Here is a 22,237-nt window from a genome sequence, read left to right as displayed (position 1 = left end):
AAGGAGTATGTAAGGAGTTGTGATAAATTTTGCATGTTTTCTCCATTGAAACTCCATGCTTAAAAAAGAAACAGGAAATAAAACATTGCAGTGATGGACAGAAGTGGACACAGGTCTGTCCTAATCATTTTTTGCCTCTTTTATTTTTATTTCACTTTTTCCCTGCCATGGGCCTACATCATACGTCCGGATAGGGTGGCACTTCAGTAGCCGAGGATGCATGTAAAACGTCCTTGGTACTACTGCAGATTTCTCAGGATCTGTTAGGGATCTTATCTTAAAATGATGCCAAAATGATTGTGATAGCCCTTATAGATCTGGAGTGATTCGCTGGTGAAAATGCTTTTGGCATGGAGATCCCAATGCAGATCTCAATTCAGGACAGGGAATCATGATGGGTTTCTCATCCTTAAAATTAATCTAAGATCATCTTCATAACCCTAACAGATCCTGAGATTTGGGGTTCTAAAGTGTTCATGTTATCCCCTCTCCTAGCAATCAGATAGCATAATATACTTTTGCTCTCTGATAGTCACATAGAAGGATAATGTAATACCCCTCTGAGCGTAATCACAGGGGTATTCTTCTGTAATACCCCTCTGAACATAACCAGTAAGTTTATATGCGCTGTGACCCAGATCACAGAGCCAAAAGAGTTGCATCAAACACCTACATAACACATAGACAAAGTCATCAATAAAGTTTACATTTGACCCTGTCCCTGTCCATACCTGATCTTTATAGAGTAAAATATGCTGACTGCCTCTCTAGCGATATCTGTTACACACTAAAATAATAGCAATAACGTTCCATCAGTCAGATAACACATTTTCCCCCAATGAATGTTACCATATAAAATCTCAGTTTTTGGAAGATTTCAGATGGGCATAATAGTGGGTGTATTTTTTTGCACCTACAGTACAAATGAAATGTAAAAAGCACTGTGTGTTGCTGCTGTAGTTTTCCTGTAATGCTTTTTTGCTGAGGGCTGCTACATGGAGCCTTAGTCTCAGAGCAGATTTTTGTTCCTTCCAGGTATGGTGATTTTATAAAGATTATATGCATGCAGGCATAGGCATACGTAATATGAATGAACTCTGCACATGTTGAACTCTTATTTTTAGCAGGTGTGGAGCATATAACTTTTTGTTTGGTTTCCACTTTTAGCATCTAATACAAATGTATTTGTATTTAAAAAAAAAACAAAAAAAAAACCCCACACAGTTTAATCAAAATTGCAAGAAGGTGTCTGTTCATATACAGTAACAAGTGGCATTTTGACAATTTTGCTGATATCTCCTTTCAGAAAATATATAGGTATGGGGGTTAATATAATTTTTTAATGTTAGGTTTTATTTGTCCAACTCAAACCTGTGGAAATTAAGGTGCAAATATTCCAAAAACCTCTAACAGCGAAAGGGTTAATCCGGTATCTTTAAGTGCAATTGTCGATAAAATTCAAGTGACGTAGAGATGAGCAAACACTGTTCGGAACAGCAGTCTGCGTGCCAGTTGCTTCCATTCATTTCTATGGGAGCGTGCTGTTCGGATCGGCTGATCCGAACAGTGTTCGCTCATCTCTAAGTCGTGTTACAAGTCAGCATAAGTCTTTTACAAATATTGATATAAAAGACATGTAAAACATGGAGACATCCTTCCCCATTAATATATAGTGGAGAGATTATTAAGACTGGTGTTTCCTATCCAAGTCTTCATCAGTTTCTTCACTGTGAGATGTGACCAAAGCCAGAAACACTCAGGTAAAAGACAGATAGTCGTCCACCTGTACATGTAATTTCACAACTCAAAGCCATCTCTAGTACGAGTCTCCAGCCTCTTAATAATTCTGGTACATCTCGGGTGGATCTGTTTGCCGGAATCAGAATATAATAAATATAAATATTTCCCCCCTCAAACTTTTAGAGAGAATATGAATAAACTTAGTATACAATTACCTGTCAAGTCTGGTGATGGAGAATATTTGGAGTGAATTTCAGAGGTCAGATCATGCAATGTGATAGATTCCTCATAGTACTGGAACACCTGCAGAAAGAACATTATTATTCATTAAGGTTCAACCAGTTATTAAGGAACAAGCCAACGGTCAATAACAAGAAATGACATTTACAGTGGGCAACACCATTTCAATTGTTTCTTATCTATGTTGACTCTCTAGGATGCCAGCATTTTATTTCCATTGTGGTTTTATTATAAAAATAATATAATTCATATAATTATTCTGAACCCTCATAAATGCTAATTTTGCAATAATGCAGCGATAATATTTTCATTTCTCATTGAGCACATAATTGCACATCAGACACTCTAAATGGAACAGGTTTGAGCCAGCACAAAATACTATCAACAAAATCCACAGGAAATCAGTCAACACTCTATATTTAAGAGAGTAAGATGTATTATATGAGAGGAAAATGTATTATATGGCTAAGGAATCAAAAAAGTAAGTTGTTATTGCTCAAATTAAAAATTCCTTATAGGACGCCTTATGCATTTAATTTTAGTTTCAATAAAGTTCTCTTGGATTGGGATATTCATAGAGAGCCTTAATCTGTATACAGTCATGGCCAAAAGTTTTGAGAATGACACAAATCTTATATTTTCACATGATCTGCTGCCCTCTGATATTTATGTGTGTTTGTCAGATGTACTGTAGTACAGAGTACAGTATAATGCATAGTGATACTATCTGCTTTATGTTATACCTCCTACAACAGAGCCATCATCACGTGGGTTTTCCAGGCTAAAACTATTGATGGCCTATCCTAAAGTTCTATAGGGTTCTGGCTCCCAGCAGCCCATCCATTAGCTGTTCTCAGATAAAGAATGGAGTAGGGTCAGTGCACACAGATTTTTTTGGCGCTGAGTTTGACGCTGAATCCGCCTCAAAATCAGCCTCCAAAAAAAAGCCTCCCAATAGAGCCTTTTTTGTGCACTGACCCATAGAAAGCAGACAGCTCTGTTTTCTGTGTACTGGTTGAACAGAGTCGTGGCAGCTTTGGTCCTACTGAAATGAATGGGAGCAGATCTGCAATACCTGGTCTGGAAACTACACAGAGAACAGAGGTTTCTGCTTCCTGCTCCATCCTCAGTGTATGAGCTGTGGTTTTTGGATGTTGGGTGTCATAATTGATGACCTACCTTTAGGACTGGCCATCAATATATTTTGCATAGAAAATGCCTTTTACTTACTCACTCTCTCATTATAATCAGATCAATGTATTCATTCTGTCCCAGTCTATACAGCAAAACTAACAAGGAAGCAACGGAAACCAAGAAGTATAAAAATAGTATGACAGCTCTAATGGCCATTGTGGGCTATTTCAAGAAAGGATTGAAATACGATTAAACTAGCTCGGAAATATCTGTATAAGGCATAAAGCAGATATTTCTATTACCGTTATTCCACATTAAATATGAACAAAGCCCAATGATTTCTTACAGAGTATGCCAGGCTCCCTAATGAATAAACTTTGGAACACAGTTAATTTTGCTGTACTCTAGTTATTTCAGTTTCTAGTAGTGCTGGGGGACAACAAGGCCTGTGTCTATGAAGCTACAGTACAGCAATGACAGCCATTTACCTAGATCAGTAAATGAGAAGGAACAGGGCTGGCTCCATGCTTGTGTGGACTCTTGGTCAACAGAGCCTCAATGGACTCCTCTGCGGCACAACTCATGCAGTAGCATACAAGGCATAATATATCTCCCTCACTGAGTCCTTCAGCATGTTCCCTACTACTAGTGCTTTTTATGGAGATTGCAGGATTGGGTGCCTGAAACACAAGAAACCGATAATTCAGCTATGTGTCTGCATACTTTGGGCTACTTATTAGAGATGAGCGAACAGTGTTCTATCGAACTCATGTTCGATCGGATATTAGGCTGTTCGGCATGTTCGAATCGAATCGAACACCGCGTGGTAAAGTGCGCCATTACTCGATTCCCCTCCCACCTTCCCTGGCGCCTTTTTTGCTCCAATAACAGCGCAGGGTAGGTGGGACAGGAACTACGACACCGGTGACGTTGAGAAAAGTAGGCAAAACCCATTGGCTGCCGAAAACATGTGACCTCTAATTTAAAAGAACAGCGCCGCCCAGGTTCGCGTCATTCTGAGCTTGCAATTCACCGAGGACGGAGGTTTCCGTCCAGCTAGCTAGGGCTTAGATTCTGGGTAGGCAGGGACAGGCTAGGATAGGAAGGAGAAGACAACCAACAGCTCTTATAAGAGCTAAATTCCAGGGAGAAGCTTGTCAGTGTAACGTGGCACTGATGGGCTCAATCGCCGCAACCCAGCTTTCCCAGGATCCTGAATGGAATACACTGTCAGTGTATTCCCGTATACCCGATATATACCCCGATACCCGTTCCAACGGTGTGCCCCCCCACCTTCACCCCAGAAATACCCTGCAAGTCCCCTAGCAATAGAATTGGGGCTATATACACCCACAATTTTTACTACTGGTATACAGTGCCATTGTCTGACTGGGAATTCAAAGAATATATTGGGAATACAAATACCCTCATTTCTTGCTACTGCCATATAGTGCCAGTGTCTGACTGGTAATTCAAAGAATATATTGGGGTTACGTGCACCCACAATTTTTACTACTGGTATACAGTGCCATTGTCTGACTGGGAATTCAAAGAATATATTGGGAATACAAATACCCTCATTTCTTGCTACTGCCATATAGTGCCAGTGTCTGACTGGGAATTCAAAGAATATATTGGGGTTACGTGCACCCACAATTTTTACTACTGGTATACAGTGCCATTGTCTGACTGGGAATTCAAAGAATATATTGGGAATACAAATACCCTCATTTCTTGCTACTGCCATATAGTGCCAGTGTCTGACTGGGAATTCAAAGAATATATTGGGGTTACGTGCACCCACAATTTTTACTACTGGTATACAGTGCCATTGTCTGACTGGGAATTCAAAGAATATATTGGGAATACAAATACCCTCATTTCTTGCTACTGCCATATAGTGCCAGTGTCTGACTGGGAATTCAAAGAATATATTGGGGTTACGTGCACCCACAATTTTTACTACTGGTATACAGTGCCATTGTCTGACTGGGAATTCAAAGAATATATTGGGAATACAAATACCCTCATTTCTTGCTACTGCCATATAGTGCCAGTGTCTGACTGGGAATTCAAAGAATATATTGGGGTTACGTGCACCTACAATTTTTACTACTGGTATACAGTGCCATTGTCTGACTGGGAATTCAAAGAATATATTGGGAATACAAATACCCTCATTTCTTGCTACTGCCATATAGTGCCAGTTTCTGACTGGTAATTCAAAGAATATATTGGGGTTACGTGCACCCACAATTTTTACTACTGGTATACAGTGCCATTGTCTGACTGGGAATTCAAAGAGTATATTGGGAATACAAATACCCTCATTTCTTGCTACTGCCATATAGTGCCAGTGTCTGACTGGGAATTCAAAGAATATATTGGGGTTACGTGCACCCACAATTTTTACTACTGGTATACAGTGCCATTGTCTGACTGGGAATTCAAAGAATATATTGGGGTTATAAATACCCTCATTTCTTGCTACTGCCATATAGTGCCAGTTTCTGACTGGTAATTCAAAGAATATATTGGGGTTACGTGCACCCACAATTTTTACTACTGGTATACAGTGCCATTGTCTGACTGGGAATTCAAAGAATATATTGGGGTTACGTGCACCCACAATTTTTACTACTGGTATACAGTGCCATTGTCTGACTGGGAATTCAAAGAATATATTGGGGTTATAAATACCCTCATTTCTTGCTACTGCCATATAGTGCCAGTTTCTGACTGGTAATTCAAAGAATATATTGGGGTTACGTGCACCCACAATTTTTACTACTGGTATACAGTGCCATTGTCTGACTGGGAATTCAAAGAATATATTGGGAATACAAATACCCTCATTTCTTGCTACTGCCATATAGTGCCAGTGTCTGACTGGGAATTCAAAGAATATATTGGGGTTACGTGCACCCACAATTTTTACTACTGGTATACAGTGCCATTGTCTGACTGGGAATTCAAAGAATATATTGGGAATACAAATACCCTCATTTCTTGCTACTGCCATATAGTGCCAGTTTCTGACTGGTAATTCAAAGAATATATTGGGGTTACGTGCACCCACAATTTTTACTACTGGTATACAGTGCCATTGTCTGACTGGGAATTCAAAGAGTATATTGGGAATACAAATACCCTCATTTCTTGCTACTGCCATATAGTGCCAGTGTCTGACTGGGAATTCAAAGAATATATTGGGGTTACGTGCACCCACAATTTTTACTACTGGTATACAGTGCCATTGTCTGACTGGGAATTCAAAGAATATATTGGGGTTATAAATACCCTCATTTCTTGCTACTGCCATATAGTGCCAGTTTCTGACTGGTAATTCAAAGAATATATTGGGGTTACGTGCACCCACAATTTTTACTACTGGTATACAGTGCCATTGTCTGACTGGGAATTCAAAGAGTATATTGGGAATACAAATACCCTCATTTCTTGCTACTGCCATATAGTGCCAGTGTCTGACTGGGAATTCAAAGAATATATTGGGGTTACGTGCACCCACAATTTTTACTACTGGTATACAGTGCCATTGTCTGACTGGGAATTCAAAGAATATATTGGGGTTATAAATACCCTCATTTCTTGCTACTGCCATATAGTGCCAGTTTCTGACTGGTAATTCAAAGAATATATTGGGGTTACGTGCACCCACAATTTTTACTACTGGTATACAGTGCCATTGTCTGACTGGGAATTCAAAGAATATATTGGGAATACAAATACCCTCATTTCTTGCTACTGCCATATAGTGCCAGTGTCTGACTGGGAATTCAAAGAATATATTGGGGTTACGTGCACCCACAATTTTTACTACTGGTATACAGTGCCATTGTCTGACTGGGAATTCAAAGAATATATTGGGAATACAAATACCCTCATTTCTTGCTACTGCCATATAGTGCCAGTTTCTGACTGGTAATTCAAAGAATATATTGGGGTTACGTGCACCCACAATTTTTACTACTGGTATACAGTGCCATTGTCTGACTGGGAATTCAAAGAGTATATTGGGAATACAAATACCCTCATTTCTTGCTACTGCCATATAGTGCCAGTGTCTGACTGGGAATTCAAAGAATATATTGGGGTTACGTGCACCCACAATTTTTACTACTGGTATACAGTGCCATTGTCTGACTGGGAATTCAAAGAATATATTGGGGTTATAAATACCCTCATTTCTTGCTACTGCCATATAGTGCCAGTTTCTGACTGGTAATTCAAAGAATATATTGGGGTTACGTGCACCCACAATTTTTACTACTGGTATACAGTGCCATTGTCTGACTGGGAATTCAAAGAATATATTGGGGTTATAAATACCCTCATTTCTTGCTACTGCCATATAGTGCCAGTTTCTGACTGGTAATTCAAAGAATATATTGGGGTTACGTGCACCCACAATTTTTACTACTGGTATACAGTGCCAATTTCTAACTAGGAATTCAAAATGCGCAAGGCTCCCAGAAAGGGATGTGGACGAGGCCGTGGGCGAGGTCGGGGGAATGGTTCTGGGGAGCAAGGTAGCAGTGAAGCCACAGGGCGTCCCGTGCCTACTCCTGTGGGGCAGCAAGCATTGCGCCACTCCACAGTGCCAGGGTTGCTTGCCACATTAACTAAACTGCAGGGTACAAACCTTAGTAGGCCCGAGAACCAGGAACAGGTCTTGCAATGGCTGTCAGAGAACGCTTACAGCACATTGTCCAGCAGCCAGTCAGACTCTGCCTCCTCTCCTCCTATTACCCAACAGTCTTGTCTTCCTTCCTCCCAAAATTCCGAAGCTTTACAGAACAATAACCCAAACTGTCCCTGCTCCCCAGAGCTGTTCTCCGCTCCTTTCATTGTCCCTCAACCTGCCTCTCCACGTCACGATTCCACGAACCTAACAGAGGAGCATCTGTGTCCAGATGCTCAAACACTAGAGTCTCCTCCATCTCCGTTCGATTTGGTGGTGGATGACCAGCAACCCACCCTCATCGACGATGATGTGACGCAGTTGCCGTCAGGGCATCCAGTTGACCGGCGCATTGTGCGGGAGGAGGAGATGAGACAGGAGTTGGAAGAGGAAGTGGTGGATGATGAGGACACTGACCCGACCTGGACAGGGGGGATGTCAAGCGGGGAAAGTAGTGTGGATGTTGAGGCAGGTGCAGCACCAAAAAGGGTAGCTAGAGGCAGAGGCAGAGGTCAGCAGCTTAGGCGAAGCCAGGCCACACCCGGAATCTCCCAAGATGTTCCAGTTCGTACCCAGCCCCGAAAAACTCCCACCTCGAGGGCACGTTTCTCGAAGGTGTGGAGTTTTTTCAAGGAATGCGCCGAGGACAGATATAGTGTTGTCTGCACAATTTGCCTCTCGAAATTGATTAGGGGCTCTGAGAAGAGCAACCTGTCCACCACTTCAATGCGCCGTCATTTGGAATCCAAGCACTGGAATCAGTGGCAGGCAGCAACGGCAGGACAAAGGCCGCCTGCCGTTCACGCCACTGCCACTGCCTCTGCCACTGCCTCTGCCTCTGCCACTGCCACTGCTGACTGTGCTGGCGATGCACTCCAGAGGACGAGCCAGGACACCACTTCATCTGCCTCCGCCACTTTGTTGACTTCTACCTCATCCTCCCCTGGTCCTGTCTTATCTCCTTCTCCTGCACCATCAAAGGCACCATCAGGCGTTTCTTTACAACAACCCACCATCTCTCAGACATTGGAGCGGCGGCAGAAATACACTGCTAACCACCCACACGCGCAAGCCTTGAACGCCAACATCGCTAAACTGCTGGCCCAGGAGATGTTGGCGTTCCGGCTTGTTGAAACTCCCGCCTTCCTGGACCTGATGGCAACTGCGGCACCTCGCTATGCCGTCCCTAGCCGTCACTACTTCTCCCGGTGTGCCGTCCCCGCCTTGCACCAGCACGTGTCACTCAACATCAGGCGGGCCCTTAGTTCCGCGCTTTGCACAAAGGTCCACTTGACCACCGACGCGTGGACAAGTGCATGCGGACAGGGACGCTACATTTCACTGACGGCACACTGGGTGAATGTAGTTGAGGCTGGGACTGCTTCCCAAACTGGCCCGGTGTACCTCGTCTCCCCGCCTAACATTCCTGGCAGGGACACGAGAAGAACACCCCCCTCCTCCTCCTCTACCGCCTCCTCCTCCGCCACCGCCTCCTCCTCCGCCACCGCCTCCTCCTCCGCTGTTAGATTGACCCCAGCTACGAGTTGGAAACGTTGCAGCACTGGCGTTGGTAGACGTCAGCAGGCTGTGCTGAAGCTGATCAGCTTGGGGGACAGACAGCACACTGCCTCCGAGGTGAGGGATGCCCTCCTCGATGAGACGGCAATATGGTTTGAGCCGCTGCACCTGGGCCCAGGCATGGTCGTTTGTGATAACGGCCGGAACCTGGTAGCAGCTCTGGAGCTTGCCGGACTCCAACATGTTCCATGCCTGGCCCACGTCTTCAACCTAGTGGTGCAACGTTTCCTAAAGAGCTACCCCAATGTTCCAGAGCTACTGGTGAAAGTGCGGCGCATGTGCGCCCACTTTCGCAAGTCGACAGTAGCCGCTGCTAGCTTAAAATCTCTCCAGCAACGCCTGCATGTGCCACAACACCGGCTTTTGTGCGACGTCCCCACACGCTGGAACTCAACGTTTCAGATGTTGAATAGAGTGGTTGAGCAGCAGAGACCTTTGATGGAATACCAGCTACAAAACCCTAGGGTGCCACAAAGTCAGCTGCCTCAGTTTCACATCCATGAGTGGCCATGGATGAGAGACCTTTGTGACATCCTACGGGTCTTTGAGGAGTCCACAAGGAGGGTGAGCTCTGAGGATGCGATGGTGAGCCTTACAATCCCGCTCTTGTGTGTTCTGAGAGAATCCCTGATTGACATCAGGGATAACTCAGATCACACAGAGGAGTTAGGGATAGCATCCGATCCGTCACAGCTGGAGAGTAGGTCCACACATCTGTCCGCTTCACTGCGTTTAATGGAGGAGGAGGAGGAGGAGGAAGAAGAGTTGTCCGATGATGTGATGGTGATACAGGAGGCTTCCGGGCAACTTCGAATCGTCCCATTGTTGCAGCGCGGATGGGTAGACATGGAGGATGAGGAGGAAATGGAGATTGAACTTTCCGGTGGGGCCAGAGGAGTCATGCCAACTAACACTGTGGCAGACATGGCTGAGTTCATGTTGGGGTGCTTTACAACCGACAAGCGTATTGTCAAAATCATGGAGGACAACCAGTACTGGATCTTTGCTATCCTTGACCCCCGGTATAAAAACAACATCTCGTCTTTTATTCCGGTAGAGGGGAGGGCCAATCGCATCAATGCTTGCCACAGGCAATTGGTGCAGAATATGATGGAGATGTTTCCAGCATGTGACGTTGGCGGCAGGGAGGGCAGTTCCTCCAGTAGGCAACCAAGTTCTCACCGGTCCACACAAACGAGGGGCACACTGTCTAAGGTCTGGGACACCTTGATGGCACCCCCTCGCCAAAGTGCCGCCACGGAGGGTCCTAGTGTCACCAGGCGTGAGAAGTATAGGCGCATGTTGCGGGAATACCTTTCCGACCACAGCCCTGTCCTCTCCGACCCCTCTGCGCCCTACACGTATTGGGTGTCGAAGTTGGACCTGTGGCTTGAACTTGCCCTATATGCCTTGGAGGTGCTGTCCTGTCCTGCCGCCAGCGTCCTATCTGAGAGGGTGTTCAGTGCAGCCGGTGGCATCATCACTGACAAGCGCACCCGTCTGTCAGCTGAGAGTGCCGACCGCCTCACTTTGATAAAAATGAACCACCACTGGATAGAGCCTTCATTTTTGTGCCCACCTGTGTAAAGCACCCCAACATGAAACTCCATGTCTGTACTCAACCTCTCCAATTCCTCCGCATCCTCATACTCATCCACCATAAGCGTTGCACAATTCTGCTAATACTAGGCTCCCTCCAACATGATTTCCCCCAACTCTGCTGGTTAGAGGCTCCCTCCACCCTGATTTCCACCAACTCTGCTGGTTAGAGGCTCCCTCCACCCTGCTTTCCCACAACTCTGCTGGTTAGAGGCTCCCTCCACCATGAATTTGCCCAAACTGGGCTGGTTAGAGGCTCCCTCCACCATGAATTGGTCCAAACTGGGTTTTTTAGAGGCTCCCTCCACCATGAATTGGTCCAAACTGGGGTTTTTAGAGGCTCCCTCCACCATGAATTGGTCCAAACTGGGCTGTTTAGCGGCTCCCTCCACCATTAATTGGTCCAAACTGGGCTGGTTAGAGGCTCCCTCCACCATGAATTTGCCCAAACTGGGCTGGTTAGAGGCTCCCTCCACCATGAATTTGCCCAAACTGGGCTGGTTAGAGGCTCCCTCCACCATGAATTGGTCCAAACTGGGTTTTTTAGAGGCTCCCTCCACCATGAATTTGCCCAAACTGGGCTGTTTAGAGGCTCCCTCCACCATGAATTGGTCCAAACTGGGCTGTTTAGAGGCTCCCTCCACCATTAATTGGTCCAAACTGGGCTGGTTAGAGGCTCCCTCCACCATGAATTTCCCAAAACTTGGCTGTTTAGAGGCTCCCTCCACCATTAATTGGTCCAAACTGGGCTGGTTAGAGGCTCCCTCCACCATGAATTTGCCCAAACTGGGCTGTTTAGAGGCTCCCTCCACCATGAATTGGTCCAAACTGGGTTTTTTAGAGGCTCCCTCCACCATGAATTGGTCCAAACTGGGCTGTTTAGAGGCTCCCTCCACCATGAATTTGCCCAAACTGGGCTGTTTAGCGGCTCCCTCCACCATTAATTGGTCCAAACTGGGCTGGTTAGAGGCTCCCTCCACCATGAATTTGCCCAAACTGGGCTGGTTAGAGGCTCCCTCCACCATGAATTGGTCCAAACTGGGCTGGTTAGAGGCTCCCTCCACCATGAATTGGTCCAAACTGGGGTTTTTAGAGGCTCCCTCCACCATGAATTGGTCCAAACTGGGGTGGTTAGAGGCTCCCTCCACCATTAATTGGTCCAAACTGGGCTGGTTAGAGGCTCCCTCCACCATTAATTGGTCCAAACTGGGCTGGTTAGAGGCTCCCTCCACCATGAATTGGTCCAAACTGGGGTTTTTAGAGGCTCCCTCCACCATGAATTGGTCCAAACTTGGCTGTTTAGAGGCTCCCTCCACCATTAATTGGTCCAAACTGGGCTGGTTAGAGGCTCCCTCCACCATGAATTGGTCCAAACTGGGTTTTTTAGAGGCTCCCTCCACCATGAATTGGTCCAAACTGGGGTTTTTAGAGGCTCCCTCCACCATGAATTGGTCCAAACTGGGCTGTTTAGCGGCTCCCTCCACCATTAATTGGTCCAAACTGGGCTGGTTAGAGGCTCCCTCCACCATGAATTTGCCCAAACTGGGCTGTTTAGAGGCTCCCTCCACCATGAATTTGCCCAAACTGGGCTGGTTAGAGGCTCCCTCCACCATGAATTGGTCCAAACTGGGGTTTTTAGAGGCTCCCTCCACCATGAATTGGTCCAAACTTGGCTGTTTAGAGGCTCCCTCCACCATTAATTGGTCCAAACTGGGCTGGTTAGAGGCTCCCTCCACCATGAATTGGTCCAAACTGGGTTTTTTAGAGGCTCCCTCCACCATGAATTTGCCCAAACTGGGCTGTTTAGAGGCTCCCTCCACCATGAATTGGTCCAAACTGGGCTGGTTAGAGGCTCCCTCCACCATGAATTTCCCAAAACTTGGCTGTTTAGAGGCTCCCTCCACCATTAATTGGTCCAAAATGGGCTGGTTAGAGGCTCCCTCCACCATGAATTTGCCCAAACTGGGCTGTTTAGAGGCTCCCTCCACCATGAATTTGCCCAAACTGGGCTGTTTAGAGGCTCCCTCCACCATGAATTGGTCCAAACTGGGTTTTTTAGAGGCTCCCTCCACCATGAATTGGTCCAAACTGGGCTGTTTAGAGGCTCCCTCCACCATGAATTTGCCCAAACTGGGCTGTTTAGCGGCTCCCTCCACCATTAATTGGTCCAAACTGGGCTGGTTAGAGGCTCCCTCCACCATGAATTTGCCCAAACTGGGCTGTTTAGAGGCTCCCTCCACCATGAATTTGCCCAAACTGGGCTGGTTAGAGGCTCCCTCCACCATGAATTGGTCCAAACTGGGGTTTTTAGAGGCTCCCTCCACCATGAATTGGTCCAAACTTGGCTGTTTAGAGGCTCCCTCCACCATGAATTGGTCCAAACTGGGGTGGTTAGAGGCTCCCTCCACCATTAATTGGTCCAAACTGGGCTGGTTAGAGGCTCCCTCCACCATTGATTGGTCCAAACTGGGCTGGTTAGAGGCTCCCTCCACCATTAATTGGTCCAAACTGGGCTGGTTAGAGGCTCCCTCCACCATGAATTTGCCCAAACTGGGCTGGTTAGAGGCTCCCTCCACCATGAATTGGTCCAAACTGGGTTTTTTAGAGGCTCCCTCCACCATGAATTTGCCCAAACTGGGCTGTTTAGAGGCTCCCTCCACCATGAATTTGCCCAAACTGGGCTGGTTAGAGGCTCCCTCCACCATGAATTGGTCCAAACTGGGTTTTTTAGAGGCTCCCTCCACCATGAATTTGCCCAAACTGGGCTGGTTAGAGGCTCCCTCCACCATGAATTGGTCCAAACTGGGGTTTTTAGAGGCTCCCTCCACCATGAATTTGCCCAAACTGGGGTGTTTAGAGGCTCCCTCCACCATGAATTTGCCCAAACTCTGCTGGTTAGAGGCTCAATCCACCCTGATTTTCAAAACAAATGTTGGTGCCAACCTCAACTTACTACAAGGGCCAAATTCACTGCTGGTGACAAGCTCTCCTCACTGCAAGTGCCAAATACACATGTTTCAAGGTGTTTTCCTACTGTCAGAGAGGAGGTATTGAGTGTGTAAAGTGTGTAGTTGTTAAGCTGTGATGTTGGGGTAATAGAGGGTCTTTGGTGTGTTAGATGCCCCCAGACATGCTTCCCCTGCTGTCCCAGTGTCATTCCAGAGGTGTTGGCATCATTTCCTGGGGTGTCATAGTGGACTTGGTGACCCTCCAGACACGGATTTGGGTTTCCCCCTTAACGAGTATCTGTTCCCCATAGACTATAATGGGGTTCGAAACCCATTCGAACACACGAACATTGAGCGGCTGTTCGAATCGAATTTCGAACCTCGAACATTTTAGTGTTCGCTCATCTCTACTACTTATGTATAAATACAGCATATAGCTAGAAACCAAGAAGTAATATAAGAAACACCAAAAAAATACTGACTTATGCCGTAATATAATTATTGTCCAGCTTTAGCAAACTTTATCCAAGAAGTATTTGCGTGAGCTGTCAACTTCACTGTAATTGCATATTAACTAGATGTTAGATATGATAAGCTGAAATATATTTAGAAAACACATTTTCGTGACAAGGAATTTAGATATGAGCTGGCGAACATCCCAGATCCTGCTCATCATTACCAGCATGTTATATGTGTCTAGGGTTGTCAGATTCTAAAAATGAGTTCAGCGGGTTGCCATCTAATCTCACAAAGTTTGCAGTGTTCTTCTTCAATCTATTTCATCTTGTATGACACCAGTACACTGATGACAGAAGGAACACTAAAGCTTTTCTAAATGTCTTGTCTCCTTTGACTGATTTCTGATCTCAGCACTGAGCTTTGCAGAGATAAGGGGGTGTAGGATGTGATTGCACTTTCAGATGTCTAGAAGCAATTGAAATGCATGACTACTTATATGTCAATCAAGTGAGGATGTGCAACACACAGCTAAAAATAATCACAGAATGAATGACCTATGCAGTCAGAAGGTTTCCCTGGCTCTATTGCATGCATACTGTATAGCTCATATAGACATATCCTACATACAGTATCTCACGAAAGTCAGTACACCCCTATGTTTTTGTAATTATTTCTTTATATATGTTCATGGGGCAACACTGAAGATAGGACACTTTGATATAATGTAAAGTATTCAGTGTACTGATTGTATGATAGTGTAAATATGTTGTGCCATCACAATCACTCTACACACAGCCATTATTGTCTAAACCCCTGGCAACAAACGGAAAGTTCCTATAACTCCCATATGTATCAATAACAAGTGACTAAATAAATCCACCTTAAGGCTAAAGCCCCATGTTGCAGAAACACACCTTTTTTTGTTGCAGGTTTTTAAACCAAATTCAGGAGTGGATTGAGCAGAAGGTAGAAGTATAAGAGATTCCTATATATTTCTCATTAGTCTTGTAGCTAGTCTTGGCTTTGAATCAAAAATCTGCAACATAAAAAGCTGCGTATCTGCAACGTGGTGCCTTAGCCTAACAGTAATAATGTAATCACCTCTTTATCTAGCATCATTTATTAGATGAAAGGTTTTAGAAACATACTTTTACTAAGATATTTTGCTGCTTAAATATTGAGAATATTAAGCGTCTATTAGTTAATAGTGCTAAGGCTATTTTCAGACTAGCTTAGTACATTGCATATTATGGTTGCAAATCCTTTCCCAGTTGTAATCATATATGCACACACCCATTTTTTTATCTGTATTAAGTTTGATTGAAACCAGTGTTAGGATAATGCGTCACGTAGCAGGCCACAATGAAAAAACGCAAGTGGTGAAAACCATGGTGGAAATGCATTGTGGAAATGCATTTTTTCCATAGGTATAATTGACATACTGCAATTTCCAAAGCAGTGACAGTATTTTTCACACTATAAGACGCACCTAGGTTTTAGAGGAGGAAAATAGGGGAAAAAAATTTAAAGCAAAAAATGGTAAAACATTTAATATATAGGAGTTGAACCTACAATCATTTGACTGCAAGTCTCACAATTGTATTGCCGTCTATGGGAGATTCAACACGTTACTATGTCAGAATCTGTGTGTTAGAAACCTGTGTTTCATCATCATGTGAAGATACTGTTCCAAGGATCTCCACTAGTGGCCGCTATTCAAGTGTCATTACTACTCCCACCACTGGAGGCTGCTGTTCCCTGACTCTTGCCCACAATTAATATGGCGAGTATTGTCTCATGACCATGGCCATCTTGTTTCCTGTTTGCGGCCATCTTGTTTCCTGTCTAGCCCTATATATACCCAGAGCATATTATAAACAATGCTTGAGTATTGTGTTTGTTCCCAGTCCTCTAGCTCTGAGGTATTCTTGCTCAGTATACCTTGGCTTCTCCTGCTTACCCGCTCCGTGTACCGACTCCTTGGCTTCATCTGACTACCCGCTCCCTGTACCGACTCCTGGCTTCCTCTGACTACCCGCTCCGTGTACCGACTCCTTGGCTTCATCTGACTACCCGCTCTGTGTACCGATCTCTGGCTATCCATTGACCAAGTCTCCTACTCCGCAGCATCTGCTGTCCTTCCTTTGCTATCGGATTCCAGCTGTATCACCAGTAGCGTAACAGGATACTCAAGCCTTAATATGGAGTCCGCCGGGATTAAGAGTCTGGAGGATCGTGTGAACCAGATGCATGGTACGCTGTCCAAGCTCCATAGTGAAGTACGTGACTTCAAGACTAAACATACGGCTTTGGAAAATCAGACTACACACCACATTCAAGTGTATGGACAAGCCATTCAGACCTTGCAGGAATTGGTACGTGATCTCACTGACCGCGTGGTCAAACTGGAGTCCCAAGAGCGTGGTGGAACAGCATCTGCCCTTCCCACTCTGCCACTTCCACCTTTTAGGTTTGGTGGGGACCGAGATAAATTTCGAGGATTCCTCAATCAATGTCAACTTTTTTTTGAAGCTCATCCCATGCATTACCCCACCGACCGATCCAAGGTTTTGTGCATCATCATGCTCCTGACACATAAAGCATTAGCCTGGGCCAGCCCTTTCATCGAGACAAACGATGATCGGCTGAGTAATTTAAAAGACTTCCTGGCAGCTATGAGTGAAGTGTTTGATGACCCCAACCGAGTGGCTACAGCGGAGGCGACTTTACTAGCACTACGCCAGGGCAAACGCTCGGTAGCTGAATATGCCTTGGAATTCAGGAGGTTGGTAATTGACACTAAATGGAATGACGCTGCTAAGCTTACAATCTTCAGAAATGGACTTTCTGGGACAATAAAGGATGAGTTGGCACGTGCTGAAGCCCCCACTGAGGTGGATAAATTCGTGCAACACTGTATCCGGATTGACACTAGATTGGCTGAACGTAAACAGGAGAGATGGGGCTCCTTGTGGTTCCGTAATAATAACAGCTATACTTCTGTTTCAGCTCCAACTACCAGAGACTCCCAGGAGAAAGGGTACCAGGAATCCGGAGTAGAGCTGATGCAAGTGGACAGCATGCAGAGACGTGAAAATGCTGAAAGAAGGGAACGTAGGCTTCGAGAGAACCAATGTTTCTATTGTGGGAAAAATGATCACTTCCTCATTAATTGTCCCCACCGGGGGCGCAAAACTGTTGCCGCGGTAGTCGAACCAGAGTTTTCAGATGAGGAATCCGTGTGCTCTGAACATGTTTCACCTGTGGTTGCAGTTACCCGCTCCATCGCACCTGGTATAGGGAAGGAGAACAAAGATTCCCACTGTGTTATTTCTGTGAAGTTCCTAGCCAACTCCCAGTAGATATCCACACAAGCTATGGTCGATTCTGGAGCTAATGGTAACTTTATGGACATTGACTTTGCCAGAAAACATGGGGTGGAACTGCAAAAAAGGCGGTCCCCTATCGTTATGGAAACTGTGGATGGATCTCCACTGAGCTCAGGGCCGGTGGATCATGAGACTGAACCCCTAGAGATGGTCATGGAGCTTAATCACCATGAGGTCCTGTCTTTCCTTCTAATTACATCTCCACACTTCCCTATTATTTTGGGATTGCCATGGCTGCGTACACAGAACCCTATCATTGATTGGGAGACTAAGAAAATATCCTTCCCATCTGAGTCTTTACAACAGGAGTGTTTTTCGGAACAACCCCAGAGCAAGCCAGAGGAGGATCTCCAATCCACTACAGGATTACCAGCCATATATGCAGAATTCGCTGATGTCTGCGATAAGAAGAATGCTGACAAACTCCTGCCACACCGCGATTATGACTGTCCGGTGGAGTTGTTACCAGGTGCGGCTATACCCTTTGGAACCATCTATCCTTTAGCCAAACCAGAACTGAAGTCTCTCAAGGAATACATTGATGAGAATTTGGCAAAGGGATTTATTCGTCCATCTTCATCACCAGCAGGCGCACCCATATTTTTTGTTAAAAAGAAGGATGGTTCCCTTAGACCATGCATCGACTACAGGGAGCTGAATAAAATTACCATTAAAAACCGTTATCCCCTCCCATTGATTCCTGAGTTGCTGGAGAGAGTCCATCAGGCAAAAGTATTCACAAAGCTAGACCTCCGAGGAGCCTATAATCTTATTCGTATTAGACCAGGGGATGAATGGAAGACAGCGTTTAGATCACGATATGGGCATTTTGAATACATGGTCATGCCCTTTGGTCTTTGTAATGCACCGGCAACCTTCCAACACTTTGTCAATGACCTTTTCAGAGATTTACTAGACTTATTTGTTGTCATCTACCTTGATGATATTCTAATTTTTTCCAACACGTTAGAAGAACATCAAAATCACGTGAAGACCGTGCTGAAACGTTTGAGGGACAACCAACTCTGCATCAAACTGGAGAAATGCGAATTCCATCAAAGGGAAATACAGTTTCTGGGTTATGTAATCTCTCCCACAGGACTATGCATGGACACTAGTAAAGTTCAAGCAATCATGGACTGGCCCATTCCCAAAAATATGAAGGAGGTGCAACGTTTTGTGGGATTTGCCAATTTTTATAGACGTTTTATCAAACATTTTTCGGAGATAATTGCACCAATTACCCGATTAACAAAGAAGGGAGCAGCCTTCGTCTGGTCCACACAGGCACAAAAGCTTTTTCTCTGCTAAAGACAAAATTTACAACAGCTCCCATGTTGATACATCCTGATCCAGAACGTGCATTTATTGTCGAAGTGGATGCCTCGGATTGTGCAATTGGAGCCATTTTGTCACAAAGAGTTGGGGAAAAAGACATGCTACACCCTTGTGCCTACTTCTCAAGACGCCTGACCTCATCAGAAAAGAATTATGATGTAGGAAACAAGGAGCTCCTAGCGATCGTAGCCGCTTTCAAAGAATGGAGACATCATTTACAGGGCGCAACACAGCAAATAGTGGTCTTAACTGATCATCGCAATTTAGAATTTGTCAGATCTGCCAAATGTCTGTGTCCCCGTCAAGCCCGATGGAGCTTGTTCCTGAATCAGTTTAATTTCTTAATTTCCTACAGGCCTGGTTCTCGGAATGGTAAGGCCGACGCCTTATCACGAATGTTTTCCACTGAATCCTCTCCTGCAGAGCCACCAAAGACTATCCTCCCTGAATCAAGATTCTTTGGGGTGATCCATAACACAGACCTGCTGGGGAAGCTAAGAGAAGCCTATACAAGTGACCCAGTCTTGGCACATCCCCCCAATGATTTATCATTAGTCTTCAAGAACAAGGTGTGGATCCATGAGGACCGTCTCTATGTTCCTGAAGCAGTACGACTAGAAGTCTTAAAACTAATTCACGACTCCAAAATAGGGGGTCATAAGGGAGTTCAGAAGACACAAGAATTCCTATCCCGCTTCTTTTGGTGGCCTGATCATCTCAAGGATGTGAAGAAATATGTGACATCTTGCAGTACCTGTGCAAGGAATAAGATTCCACGCTCTTCACCTATGGGGTTGTTGCAGCCCTTACCAATTCCATCTCGCCCCTGGGGATCAATTTCTATGGACTTTATCATAGATCTGCCAGTTTCGAAGGGGAAGAATACCATTCTGGTGGTGGTGGATCGTCTCACTAAAGCCGCACATTTTGTCCCTTGTTCTGGATTACCTTCAGCTGAGGAGACAGCTGATCTTGTGATTCACAACATGTTTCGTCTTCATGGAGTGCCCGATGAGGTTGTTTCAGATCGTGGAGTACAATTTACCTCACGATTCTGGCGAAGTTTTTGTACAGCATTAAATATTGATATTAATCTATCATCTGCCTTCCACCCTCAGTCCAATGGACAAACAGAGCGCACCAATCAGACCTTGGAACAATACCTACGGTGTTATACATGTCATCTGCAGGACGATTGGTTCGACTTACTTCCTGTGGCAGAATTCTCGTGCAACAACTCACAACACGCATCAACGAAACAAACTCCATTTTTTGCAAATCTAGGTTACCACCCCAATATTCTTCCTAACTTTCCGATAGAAACCTTCATTCCTGCAGTCACCGATAGAATCCAAGCATTACAGCAAAATCTCAAGATGTTAAAAGAGACTCTGAAACTGGCTCAAGAGAAGTATAAGAAGACAGCTGATAGATTACGCAGACCTTCTCCGACCTTCCAGATAGGGGATGAAGTTTGGCTGTCTACTAAAAACTTAAAGCTCAATGTACCGTCAGTAAAACTAGGACAGAAGTTTATTGGTCCTTTTAAGATAACAGCATAAGTAGGCTCTGTGGCTTTCCGTCTCCAACTCCCCAAGACAATGAAGATACATCCAGTATTTCATGTGGCACTATTGAAACCAGTTGTTCCCAATCCGTTTCCAGGCCGTCTGTTGCCTCCTCCGGGTCCCATTAAAGTTGCTGGAGAAGAACACTACGTGGTTGAGAGAATCCTGGATTCTAGGATCTTCAGAAACCGTCTGCAATATTTGATACAGTGGCAGAGATATGGTCCTTCAGAAAATTCATGGGAGCCCATCAGCAACATCAATGCTCCTCGTTTGATTAGAGAATTCCACCGAAGATATCCAGACAAGCCAGGTCAAACAGCGTCCAGAGGCCACTGTTAAAGGAGGGAGTAATGTCAGAATCTGTGTGTTAGAAACCTGTGTTTCATCATCATGTGAAGATACTGTTCCAAGGATCTCCACTAGTGGCCGCTATTCAAGTGTCATTACTACTCCCACCACTGGAGGCTGCTGTTCCCTGACTCTTGCCCACAATTAATATGGCGAGTATTGTCTCATGACCATGGCCATCTTGTTTCCTGTTTGCGGCCATCTTGTTTCCTGTCTAGCCCTATATATACCCAGAGCATATTATAAACAATGCTTGAGTATTGTGTTTGTTCCCAGTCCTCTAGCTCTGAGGTATTCTTGCTCAGTATACCTTGGCTTCTCCTGCTTACCCGCTCCGTGTACCGACTCCTTGGCTTCATCTGACTACCCGCTCCCTGTACCGACTCCTGGCTTCCTCTGACTACCCGCTCCGTGTACCGACTCCTTGGATTCATCTGACTACCCGCTCTGTGTACCGATCTCTGGCTATCCATTGACCAAGTCTCCTACTCCGCAGCATCTGCTGTCCTTCCTGGCTATCGGATTCCAGCTGTATCACCAGTAGCGTAACATACTATTGAGGATGGTCATAGACCAAAACAGTGGAAACCCTCAGAAAGTGATTCCATTTTGGAAACTAGACCCCTCAAGGAATAGTTTAGTGAATATTTTGACCCTACAGGTTTTTCACTGAATTCATAGCCATTGGGATGTAAAATGAAAAATTACTTTTTTTTCCGATAAAAAAGTCACCTGCCCCTAAATCATTTCCAGCATTGCTATCTTTTTACACGCCAAAAACAGTGCTCTGTGCTCATGTATGTGAAGACTCGTACCCTGTTTCCCCGAAAATAAGACATCCCCCAAAAGTAAGGCATGGGGTGGTTTTGTTAAATTGCCTAATATAAGGCACCCCCCGAAAATAAGACATCCCCAAAAACACTGCAGCCGGCAGAACACTGTGCACGATGTTCCGTGTGCATAGGTATGCCGGCTGCTGCCTCTGCTGTGATACCACTGTTCCTGCTGCTGTAAGATGAGCTGGGAAAGCATCGTATGCTGCGGGGAGTCCACTCTCCCAGCTCATCCTACAGCAGCCGGAACAGTGGTATCACAGCAGAGGAGGCAGCCAGCTTTCCTGTGCACACGGAGCACAGCGTTCAGCCGGCTGCAATGCCCACTAAGTGAGGCTCTCCGGCACAACCGCCGGAA

The 22,237-nt window shown here is 45.2% G+C and overlaps 1 protein-coding gene across 2 annotated transcripts in view; it reads right to left on the bottom strand.

The window, feature by feature from the left end:
- SRRM3 (serine/arginine repetitive matrix 3) overlaps window positions 1–22,237 on the bottom strand; it is a 334,709-nt gene that overhangs the window by 234,059 nt on the left and 78,413 nt on the right. For both annotated transcript variants that reach the window (XM_075264822.1, XM_075264824.1), the window contains exon 2: window positions 1,956–2,043. The gene's annotated coding sequence lies outside the window, so the exon portion shown is untranslated. The remainder of the gene's footprint in view (window positions 1–1,955; window positions 2,044–22,237) is intronic.

The sequence above is a fragment of the Leptodactylus fuscus genome, chromosome 2 (assembly GCF_031893055.1).
Source record: "Leptodactylus fuscus isolate aLepFus1 chromosome 2, aLepFus1.hap2, whole genome shotgun sequence".
In the NCBI taxonomy this organism is placed as follows: domain Eukaryota; kingdom Metazoa; phylum Chordata; class Amphibia; order Anura; family Leptodactylidae; genus Leptodactylus; species Leptodactylus fuscus.
This window is presented reverse-complemented; position numbering and strand designations above follow the sequence as displayed.